The sequence below is a fragment of the Nanorana parkeri genome, unplaced genomic scaffold (assembly GCF_000935625.1).
Source record: "Nanorana parkeri isolate BGI_ZX_2015 unplaced genomic scaffold, ASM93562v1 scaffold852, whole genome shotgun sequence".
Taxonomy (NCBI): Eukaryota; Metazoa; Chordata; class Amphibia; order Anura; family Dicroglossidae; genus Nanorana; species Nanorana parkeri.
This window is the reverse complement of record NW_017307120.1, coordinates 698,227-723,692: the sequence shown is the minus strand read 5'-3', so window position 1 is coordinate 723,692 and position 25,466 is coordinate 698,227. Positions and strand designations below refer to the sequence as shown.

Here is a 25,466-nt window from a genome sequence, read left to right as displayed (position 1 = left end):
TGCACATCAGCCAAGAAATTGCTGATGTGAAAGAAAAATATAACATATACACATTCTTGATGTCCACAGAGGCAAGAAAGTCTCCTTGATAATATCCTCCATATCTACCCCAACACCAGACGTGCACACATAAGCATGTGACGTCACGTCCAGTGTGGGCAATCACCTACTGCGGGGTGAGACTGGCTGGACTGCTGACAAGCAGCTACCTCTTGGAGTCGTTTTTCCATAAATGCCACCCCCTCCAAACTACTGTGTGATTCAGCTGGAGGGGTGTTTATGCCTGGTGGCAGGATACATTGGTGAGGCTTTGTGGATAAGGTGAGGAATGTATTAGATACATCACTGTTATTGTTTGCATTGCTGACCAGATTTAAATTAAATTATTAGATGGTTTGCGGAAGAGATATAAGCATATGATTTTGTATGTAAAAGGAAATTTTGATATAATCTATGGTATATTAATAAACTCAGTTGAGAGAGCGATTTACATGTCTAAGGAAAGTGTTTCATCTTGATAGCGTTGCAAATTGTCTAAGTTCGGGTGACAAGCTTGTTGTCCCACCATATACTGTAACTCCATTTCTATACAAGCTTTGGTTCAGGGTGTTTTTAGTTTTGAATCTGCTCTTAGTGGATGATCAAAGATGTCAATTAAAAGCTGCTGCACTATAGACAACTATGTCCAGGTAAAGGTTTTACCAAATATACAGCGCTAATCATTCAATTAAAGAAAAAAATGGATCTATATCTGTGATGACCTATTGAAGTGTATACACCATCTTATATTCCATCTAAAAATCTAATATTCGTGATGTGATTGTAAACCAATACAAAACATTTTTAATAATCAATCAATTCGTAGAGGCCGCTCTATGCATTAGATGCTAACCTCGTGCAACAACATGACAATTTGTGCCAAAAAGATTGGGTCTAGTACTACAATTGGTAACTATCCCTCATTCCTTGCCTATAACATAAATCCCAATATGCGTGTATCAATTATTGGTGATATGTTATATATAGGAATGTCCAGATACCGAAGCTAGCATCGGTATCGGGACCGATACAGGGCATTTTGACAAGTACCTGTACTTGTCAAAACGCCCCGATGCATAGCGCCGATGCTTGCGTTGTTTTTTTTTTCTGTACCTTCCGTGGTGCCTCACAAGGTGCCGAATGCTTTTCCTCACATGTGGGGACGTCGGCGGCACTGAGAGGAGGAGCGTTGCGTCACTGCTGTGGGAGGCGCTCCAGGTGGGGTAAAGTAGGTGGCCGGCGACTGCCCAGAGGACCCCACCTGGAGCGCTGCCCACAGCAGTGACGCGATGCTCCTCCGCTCAGCCGATCATCGCCGATGACGTCCTCACATGCGAGGAAAAGAATTCGGCATCTCGTGAGGTACCTCCATTGAACAGGCACCAGTAAGTGAGGGCCTGTGCTGAAATGTGAGGTGCATTGTATTTGTAATGTGCACTGTCCATGTACTTCATATAGAGTAATAGGTTAAATCATGATCCATAGTACATAACATGTAGTTGTACTATGGATCATGATTTTACCTATTCATGTTAGCAGGGGATAACTGAAAAATTATTGTTGCAGTGTACTCTATATGTAGTACATATACAGTACATATTCCCAATACGCTGCAGCAATAGATTTACAATTATCCCCTGCTAACATAAATGGGTTAAATGATCCATAGTACAACTACATGTTATGTACTATGGATCACGATTTAACCTATTCATGTTAGCAGGGGATAATTGTAACTCTATTACTGCAGTGTACTGGACGTGTGTGCTGCATATGTACTATGGATCATGATTTAACCTATTCATGTTAGCAGGGCAGAATTGTGAGCGCCTCCCACAAGCTGAGCACCGAGACGCGATGCAGCGATCCTGCTCTGCGCTGACTACAAGAGGCACCACGTGAGGCAACAGGGATCGGAGTGAAACTGAGTGATGGAAGCCGGGACATGGCTGGCTGAGAAATCCCTTGCTACAGTGTGCTGGACGTGTGTACTGTATATGTAGTACATATATACAGCACACACCTCTACTACACTACAGCAATAGATTTACAATTCTACCTGCTAACATGAATAGGTTAAATCATGATCCATAGTACATAACATGTAGTTGTACTATGGATCATTTAAAGTCACCTGTCCCTTTAAGAAAAAGTATCGGTAATTGGTATCGGCAAGTACATGAGTGGAAGTACTTGGTCTTGAAAAAGTGGTATCGGGACATCCCTAGTTATATATTAAGTTAATATTAGTTAAATAAATGAAAGTGATTACTCTATAAGAGAAGTCAAAACCTTTTTAAATTTGTGCAGAATGGCAAAATCACTATACATCAATATCCTTATACATAAACTCATATAAAAGGATTGGATTATACTCTATGCGCAAGTGATAAATGCCACAATATCCCTTAGGTGCCAATAGTATAAACACCGTGAATAGTCCATAAAATAATAAAAATATGAAAGAAAAAAAAATCTCTGTGCAAAATATAGATCTCTCCAATCAGTGCAATAATGTGGGACCTCCAGAGTATGTCGTTGTATCGATTACATCGTATACAAAACATAAAGATATGCACATAAATATCCAATACCAGAATCTTGTAATTATTACTAAAATGTACTTTGTTATAGATCTAAAATTATTTTGTTATCCATTTAGAATATTGTAGCCTTCTGAAAAAGCAGTGTTGATGCCGCAAAATGCGTAAAGATTATTGCCTTCTCAACTTATTGGACAAATGCAATCAATTAATTTAATAATAATTAGGAGCGATTAGTATGTAGTTGAAAAGATTTTGTTTCTGTACCACTCGTGGAAGAAGAGAAGGAAAAGCATTAATTTAAAGCAGTGGCTCACAACCTGTGGGTCGGGACCCCCTCGGGGGTCGAATGACGATTTGCCAGGGGTCGCCTAGTGGCTGCCGGTAGAGAGACACTTTCTCCCGGAAAGGTCGGGACCTTTCTCTGCTCTGTTTCTTTTTTTGAAAAATCGGGGACCGCCGTAAGTCAGAAAAAAAAAACCCACCATAGAAATGCATAGCTAGATTCCTATTGGCTATTTCACTTTGATAACGCCAATAGCAAACTAGCTATTGCACCCGCCCTCTGATGTTGCCAATCAGCAGAGGGGGACCTGAAGTTCTCCATCATGTCCCCTTCTAGTGATTGACAGCAGCAGAGGGCGGGTGCAATATGTATGTATTCAAGCAAAAAAAATATGTAAAACACACTTCTAGCTATGCATTCCATTTTCCCGGTCCGCAGCTGCAGAGATCGGGAAATGTCTCAGTGCCTGTGATTGGCGCTGTCAGCTTCCTGGCGGGCTCGGCACGTGGAGCTGCGACCTCACCCGAGCCCATCCCTATCAGTGACAGTACTGCGGTGTATGTACCTCATACGTTATATAGCCACACACTTTAAATCCAATTCTTCAAGTTCCAGCTGCAGAGCCCGGTCCTGTCTTTGCCTATAGCAGTGGTTCTCAACCTGTGGGTCGCTGTGCAAGGTGAGAGTCCTCCTGAGCTCTCTCCTAGCACAGTAGTGTCAGTTCTTCTGCCACGCCTCCAGATGTCGCTGCAGCAGCCGTGTCATCCCTAAATTTTACCTTTGGGGGTCACCACAACTTGGCAAATGTTACCAAGGGGTCCCGGCCCTAGAAAGGTTGAGAACCACTGATTTAAAGAGAGATCCCAACTTTGGGAAAACACATCTATGCCCAGGCAATTTCCTTCCCTTCTCAGAGAGAAATAATGTTGTACCTTTCCGTTATTCCTTGTGGCAAACAGATCTATTACTGGCAGCCCCCAGGGTTCTACAATCTGAATGAAAAGATCCAAATTTGGGACTCTATTAAATATTCAGCTAACTTAATTTCCCCCTACGTCCCACTACTCCCCTTGTTTGCCCAACCACTTTTCAGGCCTGGTCTAGATAACCCTAACACTTTTGGTTGGTGGACAAACAACGGGTTTTGTATAGTGTACGATTTTTTACGCTCATCTGCCATTCCTTCCTGGCGCTATCTGAGGGAACACAAACAAATTCCGGAGACCGAACATTTCAGATATATCCAACTCGATCATTGGATCTCCACCCTGAGTAAGAGGAGGGATCCAAACAATTTATTTACATGTTTTGAACACATATGTCTTCACTCCCCAGAAGGCCCAAGCCTTATAACAATTCTCTATGCCCAACTGAACAGGTTGGTTAGCCATACTACCCACACCTATGTCAGAAAATGGGAAGGAGAACTACGACAACAATGGTCCTTGAAGGAATGGCAACAGATGTGGCGGAATATTGCGAAATGCTCCATCAATGTTACAAATGCCGAGGTGGCCTATAAGGTAGTAAGGTGGTATTTAGTCCCCGCCAGGGTGGCCCGCTTGTTCCCCACATCCTCGGGTACTTGTTTCCGGGGATGTCAGGAAACGGGGGATATGCAACGTATTTGGTGGAAATGTCCATTTGCCACTAGATTCTGGGTAAGGATTTTCAAAATATTGGGTTCTCTTTTTAGCACATATATACCGAGGGATTTTCAATATGCTCTCTTCCACTTGTCTATACCCGGCCTAACTAAGCCTCAAAGGGCCTTAGCAAACTTTATTTTCTTAGCAGCCAAGTTGACGCTGGCAGGCAACTGGAAGAAGCAACAACTTCCTTACAGGGAATTTACTAATAGACTAGACAATATTATGCTTAACGAGCGCCTATCTAGCATCCTGGAGGATAAACATTCTAAATTTCTAAGTGTTTGGGAACCATGGCTCTCATCTCATCACCCTGATATGGATCCTATGAGTTATAGAGGCATCTGAGCTGGAGAGGTGGGCAAATAGACGCGGGACAGGAGCTGGAAACAAAGAGATTTTACTACTCATGGAAATGAACGGTGGAAACAAACTATGGACCCCCCACTCCCCCCAACCCCCTTTCTCCCTCTCGAGTGATGTAGGTACACCAGTCGTTACTATCACTCTTAGGACTTTTCTATCCCCACTTTTCATGTTATATGCTCTTTGGGGACCCTACCCCACTCTTGGTTAATGATGTTTCCCACATTGAACTGGTGGGGAGGGCAGTCTAGTCTTAATACACAGATGTTACACCTGCTGTAGTCATAAAGCATGATTGGGACTGTGCAACCTCCCTAACCTAAGAATGTCTAATCGTATAATTATTTGATAAATAGTCACTTGCAAGTGATCTCTGAATTGCTACATCCATTTTCTGTAATGAAGCATTGTACGCCACTTTTCTTACTATGTATGTTCATTTTTTAAAAATTTTCAATAAAAATAGAGACAGAAAAGATCCAAATGAAGCTCCCACTCCCCCTGAATAGGAGCTCGACTCAAATAATCTGCCAACAGATTTACGGATCCTGTTATGTGGACTGCTGACAAGGAGCGAAGACAGTTTTCTGCCCAGAGCAGAATCTGAGATGCCATCTCCATTGGAGACTAGGTACAACCCTGATGATTTAAATACGCTACTACTATAGCATTGTCCGAAAAGATCTGGACCTCCTGTCCCTCCAGATCCTGAGAATGTGCCCCGCATCCCCAGGAGCTCACATCTGTGGTAAACTTTATGGGCAGTAGCTGATTCCAAAGTCTGCCCTCTGGCAATTTCAGAGGGTCCAACCACCAGATTAAGGACTGACGAACCTCTTCTGGTAATTGTACCCTGAGCTCCAGGGAACTCTTCTGTTAAACCCATTGAGATAATAGAAACCGCTGCAGAAGTCTGGAGTGCAGTTGGGCCCACCTGATGGCCGGAATGGAGGAAGCCATCACTCCTAGGACTTTCATAATCTTTCTGAGTGACAGAAACTCTTCAGAGAGAGAGAGAGAGAGAGCGTTGAATCAAGTTCACAAATCGTAAAATTTTCTCTTCCGGGAGAAACAGCTTTTGAGCCACTGAGTATGTGAAAACCCAGAAATGTCCTACACTGGGCTGGAATTAGAGATTACTTTTCTACATTGAGAAGCCAACCTAAATCCTCTAGAGATTTCTTGACTATCTTCAAATTCATCAGAAGCTCCGCCTCCGATGGAGCGAACAAAAGTATGTCGTCCAGATAAGGAATCAGAGAAATCTGAAGATGAAGAAAGAAAATAATTTTGGCCAGACTCTTGGTAAAAATTCTGGAGGCCGCTGAGAGGCCAAAAGGCAGAGCCCTGAACTGAAAATGCTAGATACACTCCTTTGAATGGATTGCAAACCTCAGATATCTTTGATGCTCCTGAAATATAGGAACATGGAGATATGCATCCTTTAAGTCTAGGGATCCCATAAAAACATTTTTGCAGGTGTCTTCGAACCAAATAAATACTCTCCATTCTGAATCTCCTGAACAGAATGAATCTGTTTATTTCTTTAGATTTAGTATTATCCTGAACTTTCCCGCAGGCTTGGGAACCAGGAAAACATGGGAATAATGACCCTGAAAAACCTGCTCCCTTGGAACGGGAATAATAACCTTCTAAGACGCAAGGTCTTGCAGGGTCACTTGCAGGGCCACTGACTTTGATAGCTCCCTTGGAAGGGGTGTAAGGAAAATGGTTCGAGGGGGAAGAGACTCCAATTCCAACCCTCTTTTATGCACCTTAGGATGAATTGATTGTAATCTTCACCCATTTGTCATATAAAAGAAAAAAACAATGTTCCCCCTACTCTGAACCTGGCATCACTTAGACTCCGGGTTGGAGGCCTGAGGAGCAGTACAAAGCAACCCACCTCTTTGTTTGCCCTCATTAAAGAGCCACTTCTTCCTCTGCTTCCAAGATCTCCCACCTTGTTTTTTCTGCTCTTGTGGGTCACGAAAAAACGAAATTAGTGCACGTCTGGTGGAATTAATCAAAGCCGCCGACCTGGTCGAGGCCCTTGCAGATTCTGCATCAGCTAAATAAGCCACAGCTTTACCAATAACCACCATGGAATCTAACACCTGTCCTGCAGGGGCTCCTCGAGAAATGTGGTGTGAAAGCCTTTCTAGCCATAGATCCAAGTTCCTGGCCACACAACTGGAAGCCAAGGCTGGAGTCATGGAGGAAGAATTAGCGTCCCAAGCCCTACGCAGCAGTGCTTCAGTCTTACGATCCATCTGATCCTTTAAGTTGCCAGAATCCTCAAAAGTAGAGAATCGCTTTTTTAGAAACCTGAGACCAAGCTGCGTAAAGCTTAGGACATTTGAAATATTTCTCCTCTTCATCCTTCCCAAAGGGAAATTTCCGTTTCCAGGATTTAAAGACTAATGATTTCCTTTCAGGATCCCTCCATGCATTAGAAATCAAATCCTTAAGAGACTGATTAATAGGAAAAACCCTGCTGAGAGTCTTGCAGTCCCCTGTAAAGCCTATCCTGAACTGAACAGAGAAGAGGAGGCTCTAGAATCCGTTCTGTAGCATAAACTGCTTGCAATAAATTATCCATGTCATCAGGAAAACAGATGCTGTGGATGTTTAAGTGCCTCAGTTTCTCCTAAAGTCTCCTCTTCCACAAGGGAACTATCTGAAGAATATTCCTAATCCTCTTTCTGTTCCTCCAGAGTGTTTTTTTTTTATTTAAATCTCCTGGAAGGGAACCAGACCAGAAGCAAGACTAGATGAACCAGCAGACACAACTGACGAATTAGTTATTGAAAGGAATTCTGTAAATGGTGTTTTAAGCGATTGCCCCGTCGCCACCATTTCACTCCATATGCTAGAAAAAAGGTTGAGGACTCTTTGAACATCAACTTCGGGATACAGGGTTCACAAAACGGTTTTTCATAATTACTTAGAAATTTAATGTTGCCACAAGCTTTTTCAACTGTTTAGAAGCAGGAGGTGGTAGGTGGAGCTGTAATCTGGGTAATCACTTTATCACCCATAGCATCCTATACAAAGGCAGATAAAACCATGGAAACTCTCAATGACAGCAAATCGCTAACAAGTGTCCCCATCACTTGTTAGTGCGCCTAGCCACATCAAGCCTAAGGAGATCACTTACCCCACCCTTCAACTTGGCCACAGCAGAAACCGGCTTAGCCTCTTCCTCCATCAAGCTTCGGCGGTGTGCAGCCAGTTCTCACTCCGTCCAACAGTGTCTCTCGTCGTGGCGTGGAAGTGACCTCAGCGGCGCAGTTGGAAATGACACTGCAGCTATACAGAGGCAGTGCGAAAAGGAGGCTTGAGACACCAGACCCACCCCCACGCCGGCCGCTTACAGACATGCCACCGCCATCCGGGAGAAAGCAACCCCTGCACAAGCAGGGTAAAACAGACAGAGCAACCAGCCAGTATGAGACCAATCCCAGGAGTCTATCCCTATTACAAAAGGGAAGAGACCCAGTCACCGAAAACAGAGGAAATCTCTGCGGTAACAGCAGGCAGAGCTGACAGCACCTCAGCCCTCCAGCAGAGCTACACAGAGGGGACCACTGAACTAAAGGCCATCCAGTCCAGGGGAAAAAAAAACAAAACAGTAACACAATCAAAAACTGGGGAACGAGGGGGTGGGAGGGGTTTTTAATCTTGTGGATTGTGTTTCCTGTAGACTAAAGAACCAATCATCTCTCAGGTTGCTGTCCTGGAAGATGATTGAGGAAAAAATTGCTCAGGCCCATAAGGACAAGAGCTGAAGTGGTTATTTGGCCCAGTTACACACGAGCCAAGATATAAAAGTTCCAAAAACATTCAGGCCTAAAATGTGGAATATAACATGGGTGCAAAAAATGAAAAAAGGGCCTCAGTCATGAAGGGGTTAATTGAATGCTGAATTTATTAGATAAACAGGCAGCCCAATAAGCTCCTACAATTGTACTAGCTGGAAAGAATTTGTATCTTTTCATGCACAGTATACTAAAGGTGTCAGAAGAAATTTGTCCCAGTATATTTTGAGCCAATAACCAAAAGACTGTTTTCTGACAAGTCTGGCATTCTCAGAATGTCTTTTCTACTATATAAAACTGATCAATTACGTGTTGCCGTGTAAAATCTTGGAGTAATGGTAATAGTCTCAAAATTTTATTTGCAGGAAAGTGGCAAGATAAATCCAGGGTAAGAGAGATTATGACAGCACCATTTCAGAAAGGGAATAATCAATGATTTAGAAAGGTTACTCGCTCTTCAGAGATTAATACAACAGGAATCCAATGGAAAGCATTCTGTTTGCTATTAATTAATCCTTCAGAGAGATTTAGCCAAAGCTTTTAATGTGTGGAAAACAGGACTGTGGGATTTATAAATTAAGGCAACCATTTCTATAATGGCCTGCCTTTCACAGGAAACACAAAAGCATCTTTAACCACTTGAGTGCCTGTTGCCATTTTAATACAGCACAGGGACAGCAGCTATTTGTAGCCGTTTTGAAAAGGCACTGGGAATCTGTGGCATCTGCAAATTCTGGCCAGCATGTGGGTTGGAATCAGTGGCCGTCAGTGACAGCTGGCATCCAACACTGAGACCAGGAGCTGAAACTATTAAGTTGGCCATACACCTATAGATTTTCTATGGTCAAATGGAAAAAGTGCAACAGATTCCACCATCTACGATAAACTGTGTGAATGGAGGAATCCCCCTGCTGGCTGTTAAAATAGCTGAACAACGCCTGCATCCAATCAGATTGTTCAGGTATTTTGAGAGCCAGCGTGGCCAACTAGCAAGATACCGAATCTTGGCTCATTGGGAGATTCCTCCATGCACACAGTTTAGCGTAGATGGAGGGATCTGTTGCACTTTTTCCATCTGACCATAGAAAATCTATAGGTGTATGGCCAGCTTTAGCTCCTGGGCTTCCGATCTTGCTACATAGTGCCCCATAGGAGATTCCAGATTGTGTTTACCCTGTCAGTGATGTAATGTGACAAGTAACATCACATGCTTCAAGTATGGAAGCTCGGGAAGAGCTGTTGCAGCTGTCTAGAAATGTTCTTGCAGCAGGAGATGATTGCTACAGTTACCTATTGTTGGCTGATTGCTGCCAGCAGTAGATCACTATAAGGCTGGGCACACACCTTACAACCATCGCAAGACTTTTGTCTTGCGATGGTTGTAAGGTACTTAAAAAAACGTACGATCTGCCTATCTTGCATAGGAAGATCGTACTTGCGATGATCGCAAGCCACGCCCCCTGAGGGGCGGGCTTCCGATGATCGCAATGCCGAATGGGCAGTGTGCGCTTGCACACACCGGCCCGTCCGGCTTTTATCTTACGAACATGCTACAGACCCGCCGAACATCGTACGATACTCGGCGGGTTTTGAAACATGTTCGTAAGTTTAAAGTCGTGCGACCTTACAGTAGTAGAGGTTGCACGGCTTCCACACACCTTACGATAATCGTACGATCGCGGGATTTCCCACGATTATCGTAAGGTGTGTGGGGACCTTTAGACATGATCTGCTGCCACAGAGCATCATCAGGGGTCTCCACTGACCAAATCTAGATTCATCATGAAGGAGAAAAAAAAAAAAATTATATACACACAGACATACGTACCTAAACAGAGATCCTATATAACAGGTGTTAAATGCTCACATCTTTTCTGGTAAATATCTAGGAATGTTCAAATTGTTGGAATACAAAAGATAGACAATGCATTTTTTTCAGAATTTTTCACTACTCAAAAAAAAAAACCCTTAGAAATAAAAATTAATGTATCCAAATTTGCTACCAAATTAAAGCCCCATCTGTTGGCACCCTTCCAAGATAAAAGAAGAAATCACAATTTTCACTGAAGTAATAAATGTTTATTCCATATTCAATAAAATATGTTTTAGATTATACTCTGAATATATGTGTAATTTGAAACCTGGTATAAAAGTTAAACTTGGCACCTAGAAAAATCTAGCAGATCTAACTATGTAAACCCAAAAACTATACTGAGGGGAATTTATCAAAACTGGAGCAGACAAATTCTGGAGCAGTTGCCCGTGGCAACCAATCAGCTTCTCTCTTCAGTTTGCTCAGGTAAGATTTGAAAATGAGAGAGAGAAGCTGATTGGTTGCCACGGGCAACTGCTCCAGAATTTGTCTGCTCCAGTTTTGACAAATTCTTAGTAGGTCTGGCATGTCTCTGCTTGTTTCCCCTGCATCTGTTGCACAACTCCTTACCTGAAGATTCAGCCAGTAACAGCTCTTGTGACAACGTTTATCCTACTGAATACTCCTTCAGTTGGCCTTTATGCTGCACTACAAATATATAAGATAGGTAGCCCTGCACATTGGCCAAATCAGAAACACAACTAAATCATGTCAGTGGCTTGCTTTATTCCAGTAAATTAGAGTAGCTGTAAACCCCGAGTGGCATTTAGTTTGCTAAGGTACTGTGCACCATAAACTGCAATTTCTTTTAGGCCCCATTCACACTGCGCGATTCGCATTTTGCACGATATCGCGCAAATGCTTGCATTGAGCTAGCTTGAATCGCGGCTAAATCCGCTCCAAAAAGGGTAATGCTGTAGCGACGCACGACCCGCGACAGCAGGACCCTTTGCCCCATTGAGAAGCATTGGAGAGCGATATCGCGCGGTAAATTGCCGCGATATCGCGGGAATTACCGCGCGATAAATCGCTAAGTGTGAACGGGGCCTTAGAAATTTTTTTTTAATCTTTTTATTTAACCGTTGATGAATCTTACTGTTGCTGATCTCCTGCATCCACTTCCGCTCTATAGGCATATACTCAGAGATGGCAACATGGCGTTTTTCTCTGGACATGTTACCTAATAGTGACAACTGTAAGTCATACCTGTGTAATGTGTTCTGTAGTGGCCACTTCTAGTGTGGTCATCCTACACCTGGCAGTGCCTGAAAAATAACCATAATGGCAGGCTTACCAGGCATTTTTCATGAAAGCTCTGTTATATCTGTTTGATCAATGCAAAAAAATACTTTGGCTGAAACTAATTGATAAAGTTGATAATTAAATGGACAATGAAAATGGTTGTCAACAATTTTTATTATCGAGTAGTTGGCCGCTCGATTAGTTGGGCTGCTTGCAGCTCCGCGCACCCTTCCTCTTCCCTCCTCACTCGCATGCTTGTGAATATCCCCGAACCAGGAGCGGACTAACTGTTCAGGCACTGCTCACAATCTCCCCCATGCCTCAGCCTCCTCCGGGCGTTACCCAGATTCCCAGTGAGCACTGTTCCCGTTTCGGGACCCATGACACGGGCCGGGCCAGGCCAGATGAGGCACGGGCCGGGCCACGCCAGAGGAGGCAGAGCAGCAGCAACTAATCGTAAAGCAACTAATCGAGGATGAAAAGCGGTGCCAACGATTCTAATTATCGATTATAACCTATTTAAATCGATTAGTTCTTGCAGCCTTAATTCACAGACATATGTCTGTTAGGTTTGCAAATACAGATTTACCAAGTAGAAGCTACATGGCAGGCTCTTCTCTCACCATCTTTCTATGTATTCCACATCCTGCAGACAATTATTCTCTACACATTTCCCCTTCCCATTAAGTTGTCCAGGCTTCAGTCCAAATCAGTCAAATGTACATCATATTTTGCAGAGGGTGATGCCAAATTGAGATTTGCATGGAGGAAATTTAGCAAAGGTGTTTATAAGCAAATGAAATGCAAAACAAATGTTAAAAATTGCATGCAATTGTAGAAAACCCTATTTAGTGCTAGAACATGTTCACTGCACACAAAATAAATCTATGTTTAAAGTATGCAATGTGTGAACATATGTAATAATTTTTTAAATTATATTTCAATCATTTGGCATGACCCTGGCAGTTTAAATAAAGGAGAAGGGCAGAGAAAGTCATTGGCAAAACATATCTGCATTATCTACCATCTGCAAAAATAAAAGGCAGAGTTAGTATTACTAGAAAAAGACTACATCAGCTTAAGCAATTGCACATCCAAAAGCTCCCTCACCATCGCCGACATCTTCTCTCCAGTTTCCTCTGGATGTCAAGTTTTTGGGCATCTTTATTGGTCTGTGTGGGAATGATGCAACTCCCACACATGCACACAGGAGTTCATCCATTCCAGCATCAAGGTGTGCCAGGAATGTACACTGAGCTGAGCATGCACAGCTACATTCAGAAGACTACTGCGAACAGGCAGGTAAGTTTACTTTATTGCAAAAGATGCAAAGAGCCCGCCGGCTCACAATTACATTTTTATTTTTTTTACTTTAGCCCTGCTATAAGTTTTATAAGCAGGCTGAAGTCACCCGTTTCACTCGTAAACTTTTATACAAAACTTGTTGCTATATTGGGATTTCAATGTACTGTAGACTTTAGTTGCATTTTCAGGTGAACTAGAGATGTACTTAAAGGGTATTCAATCATTCGTCAGTTTGTTCTCAATCAGGTCAAAGGATTTTGAGGCCCAAAACTGCAGATGAAGTTCTTCTAGTCTCAATGCAGTAAACTTGGTGTAGAAACTTTGATTAGTACTGATTAGTATTTTAATTATAACCTGCATTATGCTGTACTGAAAAAACAGATAAAGTATATGTAAATTCAATTTAAAAATGTGTTGATGTGTTTCCTCAGTGGAGAGATGTACCCTCTCCATTTGTCCTGGTGTCACCAAGGCAGAAAAGGAGGGGGAAACCTAAATTTTAGGGTTGTAATTGGGGATGCACCAATACCATTTTCACAAGTACTGTTCAAGTACTCGCCGATACCAATTACCAATACTTTTGAGACATTTTTTCTTAAACAATACAGATGATTTTAGGACAGTGGTGGAGCATCAGAGCCCAGTCACAACTGCAACCCTGGTAGTTCTGCCACTGACTTCAAGCTGTAGAGGGACTACAAATTCCAGCAATCCATTATACAGCAATGCAGAATACCATCAACTATAGAGGATGGAGGCGGAGAAGATGTGCAGCCAGAATCGGCACCGATACTAGTATCTGTATTAGGGCATCCCTAGTTGTAATAGGAGCAAGAAAGGGAAATCTTTTAATGGAAATAAATGTTCTGATAAGAGTTGTATAGGGCCAGGGAACCCCCAAGTACACGTTAAAGAAGTGTACCTAAAGTTAAGACTAGGAATGCACTGAAATTTGTAGACCGTATTATTCATTATTTTTATTTATTTTACTGTCTGGGCTTTAGGGAAATATCAGGGATCTGAACAGACACCGGATATTTCCCTTTAAAAAAAAAAAAAAAGGGATTCCTAAATCACTTTTTCTACAGCCCCTGTTATGAATCAACAGGAAGCATCTACACTAAATGCTCCTATCCATTCATAAACTGTGGAGATAGTATCAGTTACTATGTCCACAATTATAAATAAACAGAAAGTGATGTAGATCATTTCCTGTTTATTCATAACCAGGAACACTAAAAATACTATGCCCTCAGTTATTTACAAACACTTGTACTCTGCTCTCCATCTTGACTTTCCTGTTGCGGGAGGCTGAGGGGGGGCCTGTGACAGCTCTCTCCTGTCCGCACCACCCTGCTCGGCCTGCTGAAAAGATTCTCTCCTCCCCACTGGGCGCCGGTTTGTGTCCTCTCTGATCCCCACTGCCTCTGCCAACACAGGCGGGGGAGAGCAAGGGACATTGGAGGGGACACAGATCGGCGCCCAGCAGGGAGAAAAGAAGTTACGGACGCATCCTTTTTTTGGCCGTTTTGGTACCATCGGCGTTTTGCCCATAGCACCATTTTCGTCTGAAATGTTTCGGTGGGCGAAATTTTTGTGCATCCCTAGTTAAAACCCTTTTTAGTTCGTTTTGGATATTGTAACCCTTTTTAGGTTTTTAACTATTTATTGCTCTATTTGTTCCGGTGACCATTTGCGCTGCAATTAAAGCAGGGTGGACAAATGAATTTAGAATTTAGGAGCCCGCCTTGTCAATTTAGGAGCCAGCAGGATTTTTTTGTAGGTGTCAGACCCATTGACTATATTCCAATACCAGACAGGCAAAAAGAAAATCATCAACCAAAATCTTGTTTTTTTATTTATCAGGTCCAGGATGGTACATTTTAGTATATATTTTAAATTCCAAGAAGACAAAGCAACTGTGAACTGCTTTCTAAATCAGGTGTTTCAACAAACATGGACTGGAGAAGTGAATTCGATTTTAGCACAATCATGACAATCTACAACCTGTACAGTGGAAGCAATTTGAACAAGGCACTTAAGTAATGAAGTCTGATAAGGGGATTGAAAAAGATTGTAAGCCCTCCTCACCATATTGTCTTGAATTGTATTGTAATGTCTTCCTTATATTGTTAAGCGCTGCGCAAACTGTTGGCGCTATATAAATCCTGTATAATAATAATAGTGTTGAGAAAACCAAACCAGCTGCCTCACCATTTGAGATAAGCAAATTTCTTTAACCCAGACCTGACAGGAATGAGTGTAGTTGACTACAGCAAACTGATTCACTGGGCGACTTAAAGAAAAACAAAAATGTGTCCCTCGCTACTAAATGATACGTTTGCACACCAGGCAGAGGGGATTGATGTCCGCTGCCACAGTAAGGATTTTTTTTTTGCAGTTATCCGTCATCTAATCTGCATTAAAAAAATAAATAAAAATAAAAACTTTGAAAAAAGGCATGTTTCAAAGTTCTAAATTTTTCCTGCAACACAAGCTTCCCTTCTATATACACACACCTTTTTTAATGCTACACAAAAAAAAGAAAATTTTAATAATTTTAATAAAAATAAAATACTTTATATTTTCTTGCAAACTTATTTATGCAAGTTCATCACATAAGCTAAATCGCTGCCACAGTAAGGATTTTTTTTTTGCAGTTATCCGTCATCTAATCTGCATTAAAAAAATAAATAAAAATAAAAACTTTGAAAAAAGGCATGTTTCAAAGTTCTAAATTTTTCCTGCAACACAAGCTTCCCTTCTATATACACACACCTCTCTTAATGCTACACAAAAAAAAGAAAATTTTAATAATTTTAATAAAAATAAAATACTTTATATTTTCTTGCAAACTTATTTATGCAAGTTCATCACATAAGCTAAAATCACCAAAAAAGAAACCGTTACAAATGATTGCCCTGTGAGACAAAAATCATCCTACCCATGGTTAGTAATTCTCTGAAAAAAGTAATGGGCTGCTCACAAAAGGTCATCTTGGGGGTATGCTAACCCTTTTCACATTTGCAGTTTACATACAACACTACATTATGCCAGGTCTTGCTGAAAACATGCCGCTGAAAACAAACACATCAATGAAATTGGGCCAGCTTTTTCGCCCTCTGAATGAAACACAGCATGAGGGGATTAAACAGAAAAAGGCCAGCCTGTATCAGGCTCAATCAAGGTTTATAGGGCAAAAGGATATGGGTCAAAACAGCCAAATACTAACAAAAACTATTAGAGCAGAAGAACACAGCAAGGGACACAAGTGACATGCCTTTTCTTAGAGATGTAGTTCACAAAACCAGACCCAATGTGATACAATCTAAATAAAAGGGTTTCAAAGCAATACCCCTATAGCATATAAGTATATCCATTTAAATACTTGTCATATTTCTTTTACTGTAATATGGATGTGTAATCAAGACAAAACTTGCATACGCTCCCGAAAATGTGCAACATGCTTCTGCCGCGTGTTTTTGGGCATTTCCAATGAAGTCTATGGGGCAAAAAAGCGCTTTTATCTGACCAAAGAAGCTCCTGTACCTTTTCAGGCATTTCTCTGCTCAGGTATGAACCTGGGCAATTGAAAATCATGGGATTAAAAAGGTGCCCATACACCTTACGATTACCATACGAAACTTTTCGTCCGATGATCGAATAGTCGTACGATTTTCGTACGGCAGCCCCATCCTGCCCCGATGATCGCAAGATTTAGCCGTAATTAACGAAAAGCACCTAGACGAAATGCGGTAATTGATTTGCCGTATTTTCGTTAGCGCAAGCGCAGTGTAGATCGTACGACTTTTGACGGACGGAAACGCCAGCAACCTTACGACAATCGTACGATCTAGCAAAGTTTTCAAACATGCTTGACCGTCAAAAGTCGTACGATTGTACAGTACTGTCGGTTGGACACTGCAATGCAAACATACGATTATCGTCCGAAAAGTCGATAGCATACGAAAATAGTCTGATAATCGCAAGGTCGAAGTGCTCAAAAACTCCTAGGTGTGAACCAGGCCCTAACCAGTTCAGTACCAGCATGTTACATCCCCTTCAACACCAGGCCAGTTTTCCGTTCAGTGCAAGTTGGCTGAGGGGTTTAAAAATGATTTGAAACATTATTTTTGCAAAGAAGCCTACTGCTGCAGCTTTAGCTGCCAACAGACATTACAATACAAACCCAATTCCAAAAAAGCTGTGTAAAATCTACATAAAAACAGAATGCATGGATTTGCAAATCTCATAAATCCATATTTTCTTCACAATAGAAAACATATCAAATGTTTAAACTGAGAAAATTTTGCATTTTCCTTTTTTTTTGAGCACCGGTAGCATTTTAAGAAAAAAATAAGGCAATTGTGAAATTGATAGCAGCAACACTTCTCCAAAACGTTGTGATAGGGCTATGTTTACCACAGTGTAGCATCCCCTCTTTAAGAACACTCTGTAAACTGAGTGAGTTTACAATCTACAAAATGCAGTCTGTGTGCATCCAGGTGAAATCAAGCTGTTCAATCACTTGCAAACAGCTGCAGGGTGGTGGCAGCTGTCATTGTATTGTACAATACCTTGAAAAATTGGGAGAAATGTCCCCTGGTGCAGCGCTAACACTGAGGTGAGGGTGTGGGAGTAAGGGTTAGAGAGCTTGGTGTGCCGCTTCTTAGAAATACGGACCGGGGTGTCCGACGTTTGCTAATTAGGAAAAAACAAGGAGTGAAGAAGCGCCACTACCAAGTGGTGATTTGTCAAAAACAGATAAGGGTATCAAACTTACCAAGTAGTGGGTACTGGCGTGGTATCAGCGGCGAGGTGAGGATGGATGAAAGTCCAAAGTTGCTCAGGGTGATAGGCACTCAGAGCGGTGTGTGGGCAGATTTGGGGCTGAGAAGGGTTCAATGTCAGTGGGAACCTGGGTCCGATGTAGAGTATAGCAGGGATCTGAGATGGGGGGGTGGGGCGTGATGCAGAGAGTGGCAGGCACGGTGGGGACCGAGTTACTGGATATTTTAACGATCTATGAGAGATGTGGCCAGGATCATCAATAGTGTGGGACTGCTTGTCTGGAGGATGCCGGCCGCTGGGAGAGGACAGTGAATGAGAGCCTGAACAGAACGTACGGGAGGGGCGGGGCGGGGCTGGTGCTGGCAGGAGGAGAGTGTCCAGAGGAGGCCGGTGGTGGAGTTGAATGCCTGGAGGAATACGGAGGTCAGGGTGAGCCAAGGAGATAGGTGAGACTACACCGCTCGAGGGCACGAGCAGGGAGCCCGGAACAGCGAGCGGTGTGTCCGTGGGGTAGCGCGGGTGAGAGCAAGTGGCGGAGGTGTAAGGGGTAACAGGTGACCGTGTCAAAGGCTGGCTACGCATTTCGAAGAGCTGTTCTTCTTTCTCAAGCCAACTTGCTCTCACCCGCGCTACCCCACGGACACACCGCTCGCTGTTCCGGGCTCCCTGCTCGTGCCCTCGAGCGGTGTAGTCTCACCTATCTCCTTGGCTCACCCTGACCTCCGTATTCCTCCAGGCATTCAACTCCACCACCGGCCTCCTCTGGACACTCTCCTCCTGCCAGCACCAGCCCCGCCCCTCCCGTACGTTCTGTTCAGGCTCTCATTCACTGTCCTCTCCCAGCGGCCGGCATCCTCCAGACAAGCAGTCCCACACTATTGAGGATCCGGGCCACATCTCTCATAGATCGTTAAAATATCCAGTAACCCGGTCCCCACCGTGCCTGCCACTCTCTGCATCACACCCAGCCCCCCCATCTCAGATCCCTGCTATACTCTACATCGGACCCAGGTTCCCACTGACATTGAACCCTTCTCAGCCCCAAATCTGCCCACACACCGCTCTGAGTGCCTATCACCCTGAGCAACTTTGGACTTTCATCCATCCTCACCTCGCCGCTGATACCACGCCAGTACCCACTACTTAGTAAGTTTGATACCCTTATCTGTTTTTGACAAATCACCACTTGGTAGTGGCGCTTCTTCACTCTTTGTTTTTTCCCACTTATTGTACAATACCTCCCACCCACAGAAAATCGCATGGGTCTCGCACAGGGAATTGTTAAGGTGCCCATACACCTGCCGATTATCGTACGATAATCGCGGGTAATCCTGCGATCGTACGATAATCGGCAGCTGTATGGGCAGCGTGCGGCCTCTTCTTCTGTAAGGTCGCACGACATTCGTCTTCCGAGCACGCTTGAAAACCTGCCGAAAATCCTACGATTTTTGGCGGGTTGGTCGGGAGACGAATGCCGCACGGGCCGGTGTGCGCAAGCGCAAACTGCCCGCTCAGCACTGCAATCATCGGAAGCCCTCCCCTCAGCGTGGAGGGCTTGCGCTGATCACAAGTACGATCTATCTGTCCAAGATGGGTAGATCGTACACAATTTGTATTACCTTACAACCATCGCACAACGTAAGTCGTGCGATGGTTGTAAGGTGTATGGCCAGCTTAAGGCTGGTGCCATGGTTCCCACTCACATGTGTGACGGGAGGGGGCTTAGCTTTTTAAATGGGTGTCAAATGCATATTTCTCCACCTGCGCCATTCACCTGTATGGGTACGACTACAGTTACATAGTATTTGAGGTTGAACAAAGACACTGGTTCATCAAGTTCAACCTTTGTGTGTCTTTATGTGATTGTGCATGTGTGTGTTTGCATGTATATATGAATCCCTGTGTGGTCTAGTTTTTAATAGTACCTGTACCCCTGTATGTTGTGGTCCCTGATCTAAATGCTTTTCGAATGATTCAATATTCTTTGCCGATACCACTGCTTGTGGCAGCGAGATCCAGATTTTAACCGCTCTAACTGAAAAAAAGCCCCTACGCCACTTGTGGTTAAATCTTTTCTCCACCAATTTTAGGTGGTGGCCTCCAGTCCTTGTTATGGAGTTTACATTACCTCCTCCCCAGCTCCCCGCGGACACAAAGATCGCCGGTCCCGGGCCCGTAGGAGGGGCAACGGAGCCCGGGAAGCACGGCGGGGGTGTCCGGGGTGGGGGGCGGCCCCTTCTTCGGGACGCAGAAGCGATCTGGCGACAGGTAAGTCGCCAGGATCGCTTCTGTTGTAAAGCCGACAGTCGGCTCTACAAGTTTAAACAGACTCCCGGCGGCAAAAGTCGCCAGGAGTCTGTTTAAACAGCCCCGATGCTGGCGACGTACACTGTACGTCGTCAGTCACGAAGGGGTTAATATGTATTCATCTTGCCTGTTTTTGACCCCAAAATGCATTACTTTACATTTTTCAACATTAAATGTCATCTGCCGTGTATTGCCCACTCCCCTATTTTATCCAGGTCCTCCTGCAATGCTATAGTGTCTAAGCCAGTGCCTATTACCCTCCCAAAAACATGGCTATTAATACTATCCCCGATATCGTTAATAAACAGGTTAAACAGTATTGGGCCTAGCACAGAACCCTGAGGTACGCCACTCTCAGCCATAGACCAATCTGAAAAAGAGTAATTTATCAATACTCTCTGGATACAGTCCTATAGCCAGTTCTCTATCCATGTACACACCATTTCATCTATGCCCATAGACCTCAGCTTGTGTACTAAGCGTTTATGTGGTACCGTGTCAAAAGCTTTGGCAAAATCCAGATATATCACATCCACCGGCCTCCTGCCATCCAGATCTCTACTCACCTCTTTGTAGAATGTCAGTAGGTTGGTCTGACAGGAACCGTCCTTCCTAAATCCATGCTGATTATCACTTATAATACTGTTGTCACAAACAAAATCCACTAAATAGTCCTTTATCGTCCCCTCTAACAGTTTGCATACTATTGATATTTGACTGCTCTGTAGTTCCCAGGTTAGCATCTTGACCCTTTTTTGAATATTGGCACTGCTGTAGCCTTCCGCCAGTCACTTGGTACCCTGCCAGTTATTATGGAGTCCTTGAAAATGGGGAATAATGGTCTGGCTATAACCTGGCCGAGCTCTTTAAGTACCTTGGGGTGCAGGTTATCTGGTCCTAATGATTTAGTTGCATTCATTTTTTCAAGTCTTTGTTGTACCCCACCTACTGTCAACCACTGCGCTATTTTACGCACTGAGCAACTCACATTCTTATCTCCATTGAACCCGTCACTCTCCTGAGTGTATACTGAGGAGAAAAATGAATTCAATACCTCAGGCTTTTCCCTGTCATTTGTGACTAATCTCCCGTTTTTGTCCTTTATTGGGCCGATCTGTTCTTTCTTTACCCTTTTACGGTTTATATACTGGAATAATTATTGGGGGGGTTCTTTTTCTGACTGTGGCAATATGCTTTTCATAATCTATTTTAGCCACCCGGATTTCATGTTTACATCTCTTGTTGCATTCCTTGTAGTTCTGGAATGCCAATGCAGTCCCCTCCACCTTATATTTTATAAATTATATCTTCTTTTCTTTGATGTATTGTTTTACGTTTTATTTAGCCATGCAGGCTTAGTTCTTGATCTTTTAATTTTATTTCCCATCAAAGAGCTGATCTCCCGTCCTCCTCCTCCTGACGTGCCGCGAACGAGCACATATAGGCGATCGGCGGGCTATGGACCCGCTGATCGCCTATATGTGAAACACCCGGTAACGGGTGTGTTTAATCGTCGGGTCTTTTCTGCCCGTGCGTGCCCGCTAAGGGGCGCGCGCAAGCAGAAAAAAATTGCCGTCTGGAGACGGCAACCCGCAGATGTAGCAGTGCCGTCCGTCTGTTTTTTTACTACGGGCGGACGGCAAGAGGTTAAAACAATCCCACTTCTGGTCATTGTTCAGTGTTAGAAATAGGTTGTCCCAATTAGGGTCGCATACTAGGTGACGCAGCATATGGAAGTTTGCCTTTCTGAAGTTTAGTGTATGTAGTCCATGTATACTATGTTTTTTTCTTACATTTATGGAAAGATCAGTAACCACCATTTGCGAGTCAAAGGATTAACTGTTGTTCCTGCTGTCACACCTTCCACACTTTTCCCCTGCACATAACACCTACTGTTAAAAAATCCTATACTGCCCCTTGTCATACCTCCAGACTTCTACTGCACATACTGCCCATTGTCATCCCCACCACACCCCCGCACATTTTGCCCATTGTCATACCCACCACACCCCATTCCTGCACATACTGCCCATTATCCGACTCTGTACTTTTCTCCTGCACATATTTCCCCCTGTAACATCCAGAGCACTTTTCTCCTGCACCGTCCCCCATAATATCCTCTGCATTCCTTTCCTGCATATACTGTCTGCTGCCACACATTGTGTACCCTCTTTCCCCATATAGTGCCCCGTCATGCCCTCTCCTTGCACATATTGCAACGTGAATGGGCAGTATGTAAAAAGCTTTGTAAATTGTCAGCACTATATAAATACCAATAATAAAATCATGCAATTCGAAATCCTCTTCTGCACATACCGACCCCTTTCCTACCCTCCATTCTACTCTTCTGCACATACTGTCTGCGGTCATACCGTCCACACTCCTTTCCAGCACAAGGAAGCAGATCTGCTACTAGGAGCAACAAGTAATTGCAAGATAATGCAAGATAAACACTATTCAAAGCACCCATTAATGCCTCTCCTTTATACTAAAACTACATTTGTATTCAGAAGAGAATATAATTAAGCTCATTGGGTACAAAGTTATGCCGACACAAAAAAAATGAATCCATGAATTACAATTCATGCAAAATAAAGCCACCTCCAGTTTTGGTTATAGTTAATTTGGCATGCATGACACTAAAAAAAAAAAAGTCTAAACAGAGAGGGAAATTTATCAAAACTGGAGCAGATAGAATCTTGAGCAACCGATTTGCTCTTTTATTCTCAAAGCTTAAAGGGTTTCTAAACCCTCCGTTTTTTACTACCATCAAGCAGTAGATATATGCAAAAAGTATTTTTTTTAAAAAACGCTTTAAAAGCGGTTTAAACTTACACCTGTCTTCGCCGCGTGCTCCCGTCCGAAAATGTTCGGGCGGCCGTAAAGCATCTTGGGATGGGTGCATGCGCAGTTTGGATTTTCGGCCAGGAGACGCGAAAGGTAAGTCTATGGACGCGTGCACCCGCATGCAGACACCGTGGGACAGGAAGTGCCAGCAAGGACAGAGGAGTCAGCGCTGGATCAAAGACCCGCAGCAGCACTGGAGAGAAGGCTGAAAAGGACAGGAAAGAAGAGGAAGATCGGATTAAGAGACATAATTTAAGATAAGTGCTTTAATTAACATTGGGGGGAGGGAAAAAAGTTTTTGCCATTAATGTCACTTTAACTGAACAAACTAAAGAGAGAAGCTGACTGGTTTTTATGGGCAACTGCTCCAGATTCTATTTGGTCCATTTTTTATACATTCTCCCAATTGAGAGGAATAAAAAACTCTTTTTTACTATCCACTACTCATTTACCACTTCAGTACTTTGCTAAATGGCAAAAGGGAGATTTCAATATCTTCCTTTTAAAAGGGAAATTATAATGGTCTTGGACAATTAATTGCTTTTTAAACGTTAAACACTTTAAAACAACACTTAATACATTACCAAGAGATCCCCATCTCACCATAAGTCAGCTAAGGAGAGCAATGCAGTAGTTTTCTCCTTTCAGACACAAGATCTCCAACTAAAACCTTGGATAAAGGCCTTCAGAGGGAGGGTGAGTAGAAGGGATGAGTCACTGTTCTGACTTGCCCACCTGTGTGTGTAAATGTTAGTTTGATCTATTGTGCTCAGTTAACAGGTTTTTTTTCAACAAAGATGCAAGAGACAGAGGATAATATGTTAAAAAGGAGCCTACAAATATACACAAAACTATAAAAAAATATATATACCATTATACACGATCTTTAAATCCATAAACAAAAGCTGTTGCAGAATCCTAATTTTTTTTTATCCTTTACCCGGTACAAAATTTAAAGCCATACATTTTTTTAATTAAAATACACACAAATGCATTTTTAGATATTCCTTTTTTAATAGAGCATACAAAACTGTGTACATCAAAAGCTAAATAAACCGCTATACACAGAAAGCAGGATAAAAGAAACACACACCAAACCTTAACTAAACAAGGAATCTCTTTCTAGTTCTGTCACAGCTGAATGCTCCCTGCTCACACAAACAGAGGTGTAACGTATCTTGACTTGTTCCATATTACCTCCAAGGCAGACAATTAGCTGACAGGTGAGCTAAAGCTCAAGCAAGTCAAATACAAAGGGAATCAAATTTCAAATTACTGGTAAGCTAGCAATATACTGTCACAATACCGCACGTTTCTAATTAAGCCAGCACCTTAATAAAGAATGAACTGTAAAGAATAAAACATAGCATGACTATTAGCTTAAGAATACTATTATACTCTCTCACAAGACAAAAGCACAGGGGGCTACCTACAAAAAAAGAGAGGAGAAAGTACCCAACAAAAGGTCTAGGTTTCGTCTATTATTCTCTAGAATGAAATAAACATTTTGACTGGTTAAGGTGGCCATACACTTTACAACCATCGCAAGACGTACGATCTGCCCATCTTGGACAGGCAGATCGTACTTGCGATCATCGATGACTGCAATGAGGGGCAGGCTTGCAAGCACGGCAAACGGGCAGTGTGCGCGTGCGCACACCGGCCCGTTCGTCAGTTGTCGAACAAGCAGGCCACTCACTCGCTGAGAATCGTGCGATTCCCGGCGGGTTTTCCAGCCTGCTTGTTCGATGGAAGACGTGCGACCGTACAGTAGAAACGGTCGCACGCCTTCCATACACTGTACGATTCCTGTACGATTCTTGTACGATCGCGGGATTTCCCGCGATTCTCGTACGAGAAATCGTACAGTGTATGGGCACCTTTAGTGTGAGCAAAATATCAACTTGGCAGAAAACATTCTCAGAAAGACCACAATCCTTGTAGTCTTCAGGTTTTATAAGCAGGCCTCAAGGCAGGTTCACATCATTTTCTAGACCAGATCTGGTACGCAGTGCAGTGCGTTTTTTTCTGCGATTGGAATTTTTTTTTTTTTTTGCTTAAAATGGTCTTACAGGTGCGTTTGTATGCGTTCCAGTGCATTCCAGACCAGACAAAATAGGACAAGCAGTATTTTTCTGGTCTGGTCTGGAACGGACTGTGCTGGTGTGAACAGAGGCCAGAAATAGCATAGGGATACATTAGGATGCATTTTGGGTCTGGAAACAATCTGGTCTGGTCTTGAGATGATACGGACATGGTGTGAATGGGACCTTACAACAGCATGTTACTCCGTCGTCACTTAAATTAGCCCTTATATTTATGCTTGTGCTATGTAAATTAAGTTGAAAATTGTTTTTGGAGGTAGTAACTAATGACATAGGTTCTATGAACTGCAGT

At 43.0% G+C, this 25,466-nt stretch overlaps 1 protein-coding gene across 1 annotated transcript in view; it reads right to left on the bottom strand.

Annotated features, from left to right (window-relative positions):
* Window positions 1-25,466, bottom strand: part of LOC108794449 (transmembrane protein 184B-like) — a 59,776-nt gene that overhangs the window by 19,448 nt on the left and 14,862 nt on the right. The gene's annotated exons all lie outside the window — the stretch shown is intronic.